The sequence below is a fragment of the Scyliorhinus torazame genome, chromosome 4, assembly GCF_047496885.1.
Source record: "Scyliorhinus torazame isolate Kashiwa2021f chromosome 4, sScyTor2.1, whole genome shotgun sequence".
Taxonomy (NCBI): Eukaryota; Metazoa; Chordata; class Chondrichthyes; order Carcharhiniformes; family Scyliorhinidae; genus Scyliorhinus; species Scyliorhinus torazame.
In genome coordinates, this window is record NC_092710.1 from 295,897,896 (window position 1) to 295,911,532 (window position 13,637).

Sequence of the window (13,637 nt, forward strand, 5' to 3'; positions counted from 1 at the left end):
ATTTGGAATATATGGGTGATGTTTGGGTTTGTATGTTTAAGGAGATGCTGTTTGGGGGATTGGTACTGTATTTGTTATTATTGTTCGTTATCTTTTGGTGTGTATTTGATGAAAATTAGGAGAATTTAAAAAAAGAAAACGATAAGGCCACCATATTTGGAAAAACTGTGGCCTTACAATTTACACAGTCTGGACACTATTGTATTCCGTTAATAACTCCAAATTTTTCTTGCGAAGAAATTGTACTGTTAGCAGCAGGAATCATACCTTATTGAGAAAATCTGAGTTTATGGCCCGTTATTATTTAAACCCATCCTTCTCGGGCTTCCAGTCAATAAATATTGATGTTGTGTGAAGATTCTGTATTCATATAATATTGTACCTTCTCTCAGAATGCAACTGTTGCCACATAGAACAATAAAAAGGTTACGGTGCAGAAAAAGGCCATTCAGCCAATCCTGTCTGCCTCTATTTTAAGGAAAACAGCACTAGCCTATTCAATCTCTCTTCATAGTTGCAATTTTCAGACCCTGTCAACATTCTTGTAAATCTCCTCTGCACTCTCTCCAGGGCAATTATGTCCTCCTTGTAACGTGGTGACCAGAACTGTACACAAAATTCCAGCTGTGTCCTAACCAGAGTTTTATACCAGAGTTCCAGCTTTACATCCCTGCTTTGGTATTCAATACCTCACCCAATGAAGGACAGCATTCCACATGCTCTCTTTACCACCTTATCTACCTGGAGCATAAGATTGCAGCAGCATTAGTAGTGACCTTTAAAATAAATGTATAATTACACTCTCTTACATTAACCTTGAGCTTCACGGATACTTTATACAGTAGTGAGAATTCAGTATGTCCTTACAAATGAGCTCAGAGCAAGCTAAGTACAGGTTCTGTCACTGATGTGATTAATGTAGGAATGAATACGGGTAAATGGCTTGATTAAAAGAAAAGCAGCTGAAAAAAAACCAGATGAGAGAGTTCGCGATAGAATTTGGACTGATTGTGGAAGAACACGAGAGACACCGTGAAAGAATGAACAAGGGAACCAATGACGCAAGAGGATATCACTTTTAAATTTTAGCCAAACTGGCCGTGAGGTCATTGACACATTTGTGGAACCCACCCAGTATTTTCGTGTTCAGGGGTCAGCCTAACAGGCAAACAGCAGCGGCTAAATTGGCACTTCAGTGCAGTTTTAGAAAGTGAAAGGTGAACCAGAGACTGGCCGGTCCTGATGGAGGAGTGAGGCAGAGCCGATCACGTTTGGAAGTGCACAAGGACAGTTTGGGAGTGACCAGTTGTAGTTTAGAGGAGCCAAGAGGAGCGCTCCTATTCCCCTGGGCTCCCGCTAATTTTGCCTTTGGAGCAGTATCAACTAAGCCCATGTTCACAGTGCACACTCCCATCGGTCTGTGCTTGTGAATGACAATTGTGGTTGGACAACATAGGATCACAAGTTACATCGTTGCTAACTTTTGGTTGGTTCAATTGGCTCTGTTTTATAACCTTTGTACGAGAGTCGCCAGGTATCTTTATGATACCGCCACGAGGTTCAGGATCAAGTAATGATCAATAACTCAATACACCAATTAGTAAGATTCAAATCAAAGCACATTTATTATACACAGTAATGAAAATGAAAATCGCTTATTGTCACAAGTAGGCTTCAAATGAAGTTACTGTGAAAAGCCCCTAGTCGCCACATTCCGGCGCCTGTTCGGGGAGGCTGGTACAGGAATTGAATCGTGCTGCTGGCCTGCCTTGGTCTGATTTCAAAGCCAGCGATTTAGCCCTGTGCTAAACCAGCCCCGTAAATTGCTACTCATGCATAAACTCTACTTTCTAGGCTATTTCTATAACTAACAGGCCTATACTTAGCTTTAGACTGGCCCACCAGGTCAGGGGAACAAATGGCCTTTTGTTCGGGTTCTGAAACTGCAGGATTCAAAAGCTGGTATGGACTGGTAGCTAGGAGCGCCTATCTCGTAGCGAGCGTTGACTTGAGACTTACTTCTTTGGAGGCCGCCGGACAGGTCACTGTCAAGGGTTGCTTCGCGTTGCTGAGTGACCCTGTCAAGAAGGACGATTTGAACTTGGGGGCTTTACTTTATAGTCCCCAGGGTCTTCCCGCCCTTCGGCGCGGACCCCGTACCTGGTTTCAAGTGATTGGACTTCGTTCCAATCGCTTGGTTCGATTTCTCCAATACTGGAGCGGTTCCCTGATCGTTGGGCGGTCTTTAAATGTCCGTTAACCTATTTTGTGTTGGCTCCTGCTGGCGCCGAGGAGTCTGGCTTGGCCTTGTTTACCTTAAAATGTTTTGATTGTTCCCGGGGATCGCTCATTACTATGTAGATGGCTGCTACATTACTATGCAGATGGCTGCTTGTATCGATGCTGTCTGGGTTTCTGCAGAGTCTAATACACAGTAAACTTGCACCTGCTAGTTTTTGCCTGTGTTGGCTGAATTTCCCTTCAGCCTTTGCGGTTCTCCATTTTAAGTCGGGAAGTGGCCAACTCAGGTGGCTACAACATATTTAAAAAGCCGGTCAATGGTTTTCGGCTGTACTGGTGGGTGCTCTTTTAAACTGCTTGTGGTGAACGTATTGCAGTAACCATTCACCATGTATATAACTATATCACGCTGCTGCCCATGTGGGCTCCACCTGTGGACCATTGTAAGGTATTACCTGTAATGTATCATGTTGGTGCCTTGTGGGCTCCGCCCCTGGCTCCACCCCTTGATGGGAGGTATAAAGAGCAGTAGCCCTGTAGGCAACTCTCACTAGCAGACCAGTCGCAGGCAGGGACTGTTCTAGTTGATTAAAGCCACAGTTTACTTCTACTTTTGGTTTCGTGTGAATTGATGGTCACATCAATATAATCAACTACAACACCACTATGGAATCGGCCCTCAAACCAGACCAACTGGAACTCGACCTGCAAGCCGTGGAGGCCAAAGGGATTTTTTCGCACTGACTCCGTGATGCACGATCAATTGCACAAAGACTAAAGTTGGGTACAACTGTGGCTTTATTACAGTCAGATGCGAGGCCTCCTGCTGCAGCTGGTTTAAATGGCAGGGCACTGGAGGTCATGCATATTTATACAGTTCTCCCTGGGCAGGAGCTACCGGCGAACCTGTCGTGCAGGTCCTACCTTACATCTCCTATTACAATGGATCGCCACATTCACCCCCTGTTAAAAATGAGTCCGGCGGGGGTGACGTGAATCTATATACAATTAGTACAATTATGTACAGTGGTAGGGAAAGAAAAGTCCACGTTGGCGGTCTGGAGTCCGTCAAAGGTTCAGCCGGTCCGGTGCTTTGGTGCTTCGTTGGGATCAGCGTAACGGTGGCGGCGAAGTCGGTGCTGGCGGTGGTGGAGGTGGCACCGATGACGGTGGTGGCGGTGCTGATGCTGACCAGTCATCGGGGAACTCCGGGAGCGTGCAGAAGTCCTCTTCGTCCTCTTGTGCGGAATGGGGAGGTGGGGGAGGTGGTCTGGTGGGGTCAATATTGGCGGCGCAGTGGGTGGTGGGGGGGGGGCGCGCATTGGTGGGGGGGGGGGGGTGTTGGGGTGCCAGGTCCCTGAGTGAGACAGTATCTTGGCGGCCGTCGGGGAACTCAACGTAGGCATATTGAGGGTTGGCGTGGAGCAGGTGAACCCTGTCCACCAAGGGGTCCGCCTTGTGGAGTCGGACGTGCCTACGGAGAAGGACCGGTCCTGGAGCAGCGAGCCAAGTCGGGAGCGGCATACCGGATGTGGACTTCCTGGGGAAGGTAAAAACACGTTCATGGGGTGTGTTATTAGTGGCGGTGCACAATAGTGACCAGATGGAGTGCAGAGCATCAGGGAGGAAGGACCTCCTGCCAGCGAGAGGCTGGGAGGTTCCTGGACCGTAGGGCCAGCTGGACGGCCCTCCAAACCGTCCCGTTCTCCCTCTCTACCTGCCTGTTTCCCTGGGGGTTGCAGCTGGTCGTCCTGCTGGAGGCGATACCCCTGCTGAGCAGGAACTGACACAGCTCATCGCTCTTGAATGAGGATCCCCTGTCACTGTGGATGTAGGCGGAGAAACCAAACAGAGCAAAAATGGTGCTGAGGGCCTTGGTGACAGTGGCAGACGTCATATCGGGGCATGGGATGGCGAAGGGGAATCTGGAGTACTCATCGACCACACTGAGAATATACGTGTTACGGTCGGTGGAGGGGAGGGGCCCTTTGAAATCCATGCTGAGGCGTTCAAAGGGGTGAGAAGCCTTCACCAGGCATGCACGGTCTGGCCGGTAGAAGTGCGGCTTGCACTCCGCACATACCTGGCAGTCCCTGGTGACTGTCCTTACTTCCTCGACGGAGTAGGGCAGATTGCGAGCTTTGACCAGTTGGTACAATCGGGTGACCCCCGGGTGACAAAGGCTGCCGTGTAGGGCCCGGAGTTGGTCCACTTGGGCACTGGCACATGTACCTCGGGAGAGGGCGTCTGGGGGCTCGTTGAATTTACCGGGGCGATACAAGATCTCGTAATTATAGGTGGAGAGATTGATTCTCCACCGCAAGATTGTATCATTTTTGATCTTGCCCCGCTGTGTGTTATTGAACATGAAGGCTACCGACCGTTGATCCGTAAGGAGAGTGAATCTCTTACCGGCCAGGTAATGCCTCCAATGCCGCACAGCTTCAACGATAGCTTGAGCCTCCTTCTCGACGGATGAGTGTCGAATTTCCGAGGCATGAAGGGTGCGGGAAAAGAATGCCACGGGTCTGCCTGCCTGGTTTAGAGTGGTGGCAAGGGCGACGTCTGAAGCGTCGCTTTCTACTTGGAAAGGCAGTGACTCGTCCACTGCGCGCATCCCAGCCTTGGCGATGTCTGCTCTGATGCCGGCGAAAGCGTGTTGTGCCTCGGCCGCAAGGGGGAATTGGGTGGGCTGAATGAGTGGGCGGGCCTTGTCTGCATAGTTTGGGACCCACTGAGCGTAGTTGGAAAAGAACCCCAGGCAGCGTTTGATGGTCTTGGGGCAGTGGGGGAGGGGAAGTTCCATGAGGGGGCGCATGGGGTCGGGCCCGAGAAGTTCGTTTTGGACTACATAGCCGAGAATGGCTAACCGGGTCGTGCTGAGCACACACTTCTCTTTGTTGTAGGTCAGGTTGAGAAGGGTGGCAGTGCGGAGGAATTTATCAAGGTTGGCATCGTGGTCCTGCTAATCATGGCCGCAGATGGTGACATTATCTAAGTACGGAAAGGTGGCCCGCAAACCGTACTGCTCGACCATTCGGTCCATCTCCCTTTGGAAGACCGAGACCCCATTTGTGACACCGAAAGGGACCCTAAGGAAGTGGTAGAGGTGACCGTAGTGTATGGCCGGTCCGACTTCCGGATGGGGAGCTGGTGGTAGGAGGATTTCAGGTCAATTGTTGAGAAGACCCGGTACTGCGCAATCTGATTGACCATATCAGATATGCGTGACAGGGGGTACGCATCGAGCTGCGTGTACCGATTGATGGTCTGGCTGTAGTCCACGGCCATCCTGTGTTTCTCCCCAGTTTTAACCACTACCACTTGGGCTCTCCAGGGGCTGTTGCTGGCCTCGATAATACCCTCCTTAAGCAGCCACTGGACTTCGGACCTGATGAAGGTCTTGTCCTGGGTGCTGTACCGTCTGCTCCTAGTGGCAACGGTCTTGCAATCCGCAGTTAGATTTGCAAAAAGGGAGGGGGGATCGACCTTGAGGGTCGCAAGGCTGCAAATGGTAAGGGGGGGTAAGGGCCCGCTGAATTTGTGGGTGAGGCTCTGGAGGTTGCACTGGAAGTCCAGGTCCAACAGGAGTGCAGCGCAGCGATTAGGAAGGACATAGAGGTGGAAGTTACTAAATTCTACGCCCTGGACCGTGAGGGTGACTGTACAAAAGCCTGGAATCGGGACGGAGTGGGATCCGGAGGCTGGGCAGATCCTTTGATTGGCCGGGTGGATCACGAGGGAGCAGCACCTTACCGTATCTGGGTGAACGAAGCTTTCGGTGCTCCCGGAGTCCAGCAGGCACAAGGTCGCATGGCCGTTGATTTTAACCGTCGTCGACGCGGTGGCCAGATTGTGCGGGCGAGATTGGTGCGCGGATCGGTGTGTGGTGCAGGCGTATTGCGAAGGCAGGGCCCCGGCTGAGGAGGTCGTCGGCGGGGTCCAGGAGGGGTAGGAAGGGGTAGAAGGGTGGGCAGCGCGGCGGGAGAGGTACGATTGTACGTTACGGGATGCAACCGTCATGGAGAGCGCCAAGGTTTTCGTCTCCATCAGTTCGAGCGTGGCCCCTTCCAGCAATTGTTCTCGGATGCGGTCCGACGCAATCCCCGTCACGAAGGCATCGGGCATGAGGAGATTCGCGTGTTCGGCGGCCGTGATGGCCTGACAGTCACAGTCCCGGACAAGTGGAATTAGGACCCGCCAGAAGTCTTCGATGGACTCACCAGGTGGTTGCGAGCGGGTGGCGAGTACATGCCTGGCGAAGAGCATGTTCGCCTTCTGTGTGTAGTCTTCTTTGAGGAGTTCCATCGCTTTTGTGTAAGTCGTGGCGTCTTGGATCAACGGGAACACGCTGGAGCTCAGTCTGGAGTACAGGACGTTTATCTTCTGAGCCTCCGTTGGCTCGGGGTCCGCAGCCTTGATGTAGGCCTCAAAACATGCTAGCCAGTGAGTAAAGTCTTTCCTGGCGTTGGGCGAGTGCGGATCCAGCTGCAGGCGATCGGGCTTAATTCGGATATCCATTCTGTGGAAAATCTGACTGTAATAAATTGATGCACGATCAATTGCACAAAGGCTAAAATTGGGTACAACTGTGGCTTTATTACAGTCAGATGTGTGGCCTCCTGCTGCAGCTGGTGAAATGGCAGGGCACTGGAGGTCATGCATATTTATACAGTTCTCCCTGGGCGGAGCCAGCTGGCAGGAGCTACCGGCGAACCTGTAGTGCAGGTCCTACCTTACATCTCCTATTACAGTGGATCACCACACTCCGCTGTTTCAAGGCCTACCTCACAGCCTCCTCCTCGCCTTCCGTCTCCGATGATCAGATGCTGAGCCTCCTCCCGTGTTATGCTCCTCTTGCTCAATGTGGGAATTCAGGGACATGGCCGATGCCCCTGACTCCTTCATGTGCGGGAAGTGTGTCCAGCTGCAGCTCCTGTTGGACCGCATGATGGCTCTGGAGCTGCGGATGGACTCACTTTGGAGCATCCGCGATGCTGAGGAGGTCGTGGATAGCACGTTCAGTGAGTTGGTCACACCGCAGATTAGGATTAGTAAGGGAGACAGGGAATGGGTGACCAAAAGGCAGAGAAAGAGCAGGAAGGCAGTGCAGGTGTCCCCTGCGGTCATCTCCCTCCAAAACAGGTATACCGTTTGGGATACTGTTGGGGAAGGCAGATGTAGCCAGGCTCATGGCACCGTGGCTGACTCTGCTGCACAGAAGGGCGGGAAAAAGACTGGCAAGGCTATAGTCATAGGGGATTCAATCATAAGGGGAGTAGACAGGCGTTTCTGTGGTCGATAACGAGAGTCCCGAATGCTATGTTGCCTCCCGGGTCCCCGGTCAGGGATGTCTCAGATCGGCTGCAGGACATACTGAAGGGGGACGGTGAACAGCCAGTTGTCGTGGTGCGTATAGACACCAATGATACAGGTAAAACACGGGATGAGGTCCTACAATCAGAATTTAGGGAGTTAGGAGATAAGTTAAAAAGTAGGACCTCAAAGGTAGTAATCTCAGGATTGCTTCCAGTGCCACGAGACAGTCAGAGTAGAAATTCAAGCATAGTCAGAATGAATGAATACATGGCTTGAGAGATGGTGCAGGAGGGAGGGGTTCAGATTTTTGGGACATTGGAACCGGTTCTGGGGGTGGTGGGACCATTACAAATCGGATGGTCTACACTTGGGCAGGACTGGAACCAATCTCCTAGGGGGTGCTTTTGCTAACATTGTTGGGGAGGTTTTAAACTAATGTGGCAGGGGGATGGGAACCAGATTAGGAAGTTAGAGGTCAGTAAAGAGGCAGCAACTAAAGCCAGTAAGGTACTAGCTAATAAACTCAATGTGACTAAGGGGAAGAGTAGACAGGGAAGAGATGATGAATGCAAAGGGACAGGTTGTCTGAAGTGCATTTGTTTCAATGCGAGAAGTGTAGCAGGTAAGACAGATGAACTGAGGGCTTGGATTAGTACTTGGGAATATGATGTTATTGGTATTACTGAGACTTGGTTGAGGGAAGGGCAAGACTGGCAACTAAATATCCCAGGGTATAGATGCTTCAGGAGGGATAGAGAGGGAGGTACAAGGGGTGGAGGAGTTGGATTACTGGTCAGAGATGATATCACAGCTATGATTAAGGAGGGCATGCTGGAGGATTCGAGCACTGAGGCAATATGGGTAGAGCTAGGAAATAGGAAGGGTGCAGTAACATTGTTGGGAGTTTACTACAGGCCTCCCAAAAGCGTACGTGAAGTAGAGGTACAAATATGTAGACAGATAATAGAAAAATGTAGGAGCAATAGGGTGGTCGTGATGGGAGATTTTAACTTCCCCAACATTGAATGGGACTCATGTAGTGTTGGAGGCGTAGATGGAGCAGAATTTGTAACGCGCATCCAGGAGAGTTTTTTTAGAGCAGTATGTAAATAGTCCAACTCGGTAAATGGCCATACTGGACCTAGTATTGGGGAATGATCCCGGCCATGTGGTTGAAGTTTCAGTCGGTGATTACTTTGGGAATAGCGATCACAATTTCGTAAGTTTTAGATTACTCATGGACAAAGATGAGAGTGGTCCTAAAGGAAGAATTGGGGAAAGGCCAAGTATAACAAAATTTGGCAGGAGCTAGGGAATGTGGATTGGGAGCAGCTGTTTAAGGGTAAATCCACGTTTGAAATGTGGGAGTCTTTTAAGGAAAGGTTGATTTTAGAGTGCAGGACAGACATGTCCCTGTGAAAATGAGGGATAGAAATGTCAAGATTAGGGAACCATGGATGAGGGGTGGAATTGTGAGACTAGCTAAGATGAAGAAGGAAGCATACATAAGATCCAGGTGACTTAAAACTGATGAAGCTTTGGAGGAATATCGGGAAAGTAGGACAAATCTCAAACGTTCAATAAAGAGGGCTGAAAGGGGTCATGAAATATCTTTGGCTAACAGGGTTAAGGAAAATCCCAAAGCCTTTTATTCCTATATAAGTAGCAAGAGTGTAACTAGAGAAAGGATTGGCCTACTCAAAGACAAAAGAGGGAATTTATGCGTGGAGTCAGAGGAAATGGGTGAGATTCGTAATGAGTACTTTGCATCGGTATTCACCAAGGAGAGGGACATGATGGATGTTGAGGCCAGGGATGGATGTTTAAATACTCTAGGTCAAGTCGGCATAAGGAAGGGGGAAGTTTTGGGTATTCTAAAAGGCATTAAGGTGGACAAGTCCCCAGGTCCGGATGGGATCTATCCCAGGTTACTGAGGGAAGCGAGGGATGAAATAGCTGGGCCCTTAGTATTGGGTGGGGTTACTGGGTTATGGGGATAGGGTGGATGTGTTGACCTTGTGTAGGGTGCTCTTACCAAGAGCCGGTGCAGACTCGATGGGCCGAATGGCCTGCTTCTGCACTATAAATTCTATGATTAACAGATATCTTTGCAGCATCTTTGAGCACGGGTGAGGTCCCGGAGGACTGGAGAATTGCTCGTGTTGTCCCTTTGTTTAAGAAGGGTAGCAGGGATAATCCAGGGAACTATAGACGGTGAGCTTGACGTCAGTGGTAGGCAAACTGTTGGAGAAGATACTGAGGGATAGGATCTATTCACATTTGGAAGAAAATAGACTTATCAGTGACAGGCAGCATGGTTTTGTGCAGGGAAGGTCATGTCTTACAAACCTAATAGAATTCTTTGAGGAAGTGGCAAAGTTAATTGATGAGGGAAGGGCTGTAGATGTCATATACATGGACTTCAGTAAGGCGTTTGATAAAGTTTCCCATGGCAAGTTGATGGAAAAAGTGAAGTCTTATGGTGTTCAGGGTGTACTAGCTAGATGGATAAATAACTGTCTGGGCAACAGGAGACAGAAAGTAGTGGTGGAAGGGAGTGTCTCAAAATGGAGTAAGGTGACTAGTGGTGTTCCACAGGGATCCGTGCTCGGACCACTGTTCTTTGTGATATACATAAATGATCTGGACGAAGGTATAGGTGGTCTGATTAGCAAGTTTGCAGATGAGACTAAGATTGGTGGAGTTGCAGATAGCGAGGAGGACTGTCAGAGAATACAGCAAAATATAGATAGATTGGAGAGTTGGGCAGAGAAATGGCAGATGGAGTTCAATCCAGGCAAATGCGAGGTAATGCATTTTGGAAGATCAAATTCAAGAGCGGACTATACGGCCAATGGAAGAGTACTGGGGAAAATTGATGTACAGAGAGATCTGGGAGTTCAGGTCCATTGTACCCTGAAGGTGGCAACGCAGGTCGATTGAGTGGTCAAGAACGGACAGGGTATTGAGTTCAAGAGTCGGCAGGTCATGTTACAGTTGTATAGGACTTTGGTTAGGCCACATTTGGAATACTGCGTGCAGTTCTGGTCGCCACATTAACAGAAGGAAGTGGATGCTTTAGAGAGGGTGCAGAGGAGGTTCACCAGGGTGTTGCCTGGTATGGAGGGTGCTAGCTATGAAGAAAGGTTGAGTAGATTAGGATTGTTTTCGTTGGAAAGACGGAGGTTGAGGGGGGACCTGATTGAGGTCTACAAAATTATGAGAGGTATGGACAGGGTGGATAGCAACAAGCTTTTTCCAAGAGTGGGGGTGTCAATTACAAGGGGTCACGATATCAAGGTGAGAGGGGGAAAGTTTAAGGGAGATGTGCGTGGAAAGTTTTTTACGCAGAGGGTGGTGGGTGCCTGGAACGCTTTGCCAGCGGAGGTGGTAGAGGTGGGCACGATAGCATCATTTCAGATGCATCTAGACAGATATATGAACGGGCGGGGAACAGAGGGAAGTAGATCCTTGGAAAATAGAAGACAGGTTTAGATAAAGGATCTGGATCGGCGCAGGCTGGGAGGGCCGAAGGGCCTGTTCCTGTGCTGTAATTTTCTTTGTTCTTTCTTTGTTCCACACTCGGGTGAGCCATCGAATCTCTGTGTAACTCGAGGAAGCCTCCACTTACGCTGATGCCTTCGCGATGCTAGAGCGCCTCTACATAAGGCCCGTGAACGAGGTATACGTGCGGCATCTCCTCACCACTCGCTGCCAACGCCCTGGGGAATCACTGGAAGGGTACCTACACGACCTCAAAGTCCTTGCGCGAAGTTGCAACTACCAGGCCGTTACGGCCACTCAACATATGGACCTCGCCGTCCGGGACACCTACATGGCTGGAGTCAGGTCCAACTACGTGAGACAGCGCTGACTCGAGAAAGGTACCCTAGACCTGGAAGAGACGGTAAAGTTAGCCTCCTCTCTAGAAGTAGCATTCTAAAGCCTCAACGCGTTCCCGTCTGATCACGCGACCCCCTCGTGGATCCCTGACCAAAGGGTATCCCAGGCCTGTGCCGCGCGGCTGCCCACCCACCATGGGGGGCTACCCTGCTATTTCTGTGGCCAGCATCAGCACCCCAGGCAGTGCTGCCCGGCCCGGAATGCGAACTGCAGCGACTGCGGAAGAAAAGGACATTTCGCTAAGGTTTGCCTGGCCAGGTCCAAACCCTCAAAATCGCCGGCCCGACCCTCAGACTCACAGGCCCACAGATCCCGCAGTGGAGCAGCTTGCCTGCCCGCTCCGCACCCCCCCCCCCACCCCCCTCCCCCCACCCACCCCCTCCCCCCCGGACACGTCATTGGCCTCGTGTTGTCTGTGGGGGCAGCCATCTTCCAGCCTGCACAATGTGGGCGACTCACGGGGGCCTCCATCTTGGCCATCCTCGCCCACCCGGCCCGCCACGTGCGACTCATGGGGGCCGCCATCTGGGTCGCCATCTTCCTCACCGCCTGACGCATGCGACCGACGGGGGCCGGCATCTGCAACGCCGCCCGACACGTGTGACCGACGGGGGCAGCACCATCCTAGCACCTCCGACCACACCGGCTACCCGCAACTCAGCGTGGTCCCCCTTGACCAGTCGCGACCCAGACACCTCCGGAGCTCCATGATGACCGTCCGGGTAAATGGACACGAAACACCTTGCCTGTTCGACTCCGGGAGCACGGAGAGCTTTATTCACCCAGACATGGTAAGACGCTGCTTGCTCCCAATCTTCCCGTTACATCAAACCATCTCCCTCGCTTCTGGGTCGCACTCGGTGCAGATCCGGGGGTGCACTACCGCAACCCGAGCAATACAGGGCGCCGAGTACGCCGATTTTAAGCTATATGTACTCCCTGACCTCTGCGCTCCTCTCTTGTTGGGACTGGATTTCCAATGTAACCTCAGGCGCCTGACCCTGAAATTCGGCGGGCCCCTACCCCCACTCACCGTATGTAGCCTCGCGACACTAAAAGTCGACCCTCCCCCGCTCTTCGCAAATCTCACCACCGACTGTAAGCCAGTCGCCACCAGAAGCAGGCGGTACAGCATCCAGGACAGGACTTTTATCAGGTCCGAGGTCCAGCGACTCTTGTGGGAGTCATCGTGGCCAGCAGTAGCCCCTGGAGAGCTCAGGTGGTGGTCGTCAGGACCAGGGAAAAGAACCGGATGGTTGTAGATTACAGCCAAACCATAAACCGGTACACGCACCTCGATGCGTACCCCCTTCCCCGGATTCCAGACATGGTTAACCAGATCGCGCACTACCGGGTTCTCCACGGTGGATCTGAAGTCTGCGTACCACCAGCTCCCAAACCGCCCGGGGGACCGCCACTACACGGCCTTTGAGGCAGACGGCTGCCTCTCCGGGTCCCCTTTGGCGTCACGAACGGGGTCTCGGTCTTCCAAAGAACGATGGACTGAATGGTGGACCAGTACAGGCTGTGGGCCACATTTCCATGCTTGGACAAAGTCACCATCTGCGGCCATGATCAGCAGGACCACGATGCCAACCTCCACAGATTTCTCCAGACCGCCCAAACCCTTAACCTCACTTACAACAAGGAGAAATGTGTTTTCCGCACAACCAGACTAGCCATCCTCGGCTACGTCGTGGAAAACAGGGTTCTAGGACCCGACCATGACCGTATGCCCCCCTCCTGCAACTCCCCCTCCCCCACTGCCCCAAGGCCCTGAAAAGGTGCCTCGGGTTCTTTACCTATTACGCCCAGTGGGTCCCCAACTATGCGGACAAAGCCCGGCCACTAATCAAGGCCACCATCTCCCCACTGGCGGCTGAGGCCCGCCAGGCCTTCAGCTGCATCAAGGCGGATATCAGCAAAGCCGCGATGCGCGCGGTGGACGAGTCCGCTCCCTTCCAGGTGGAGAGCGACGCATCAGAGGTCGCCCTCGCCGCTACCCTCAATCAGGCAGGCTGGCCAGTAGCATTTTTTTCACTAACCCTCACCGCCTCCGAAATTCGACACTCCTCGGTCGAAAAAGAAGCCCAAGCCATCGTGGAAACCGTGCGGCTCTGGAGTCACTACCTCGCTGGTAGGAGGTTTACCCACGTCACCGACCAACGATCGGT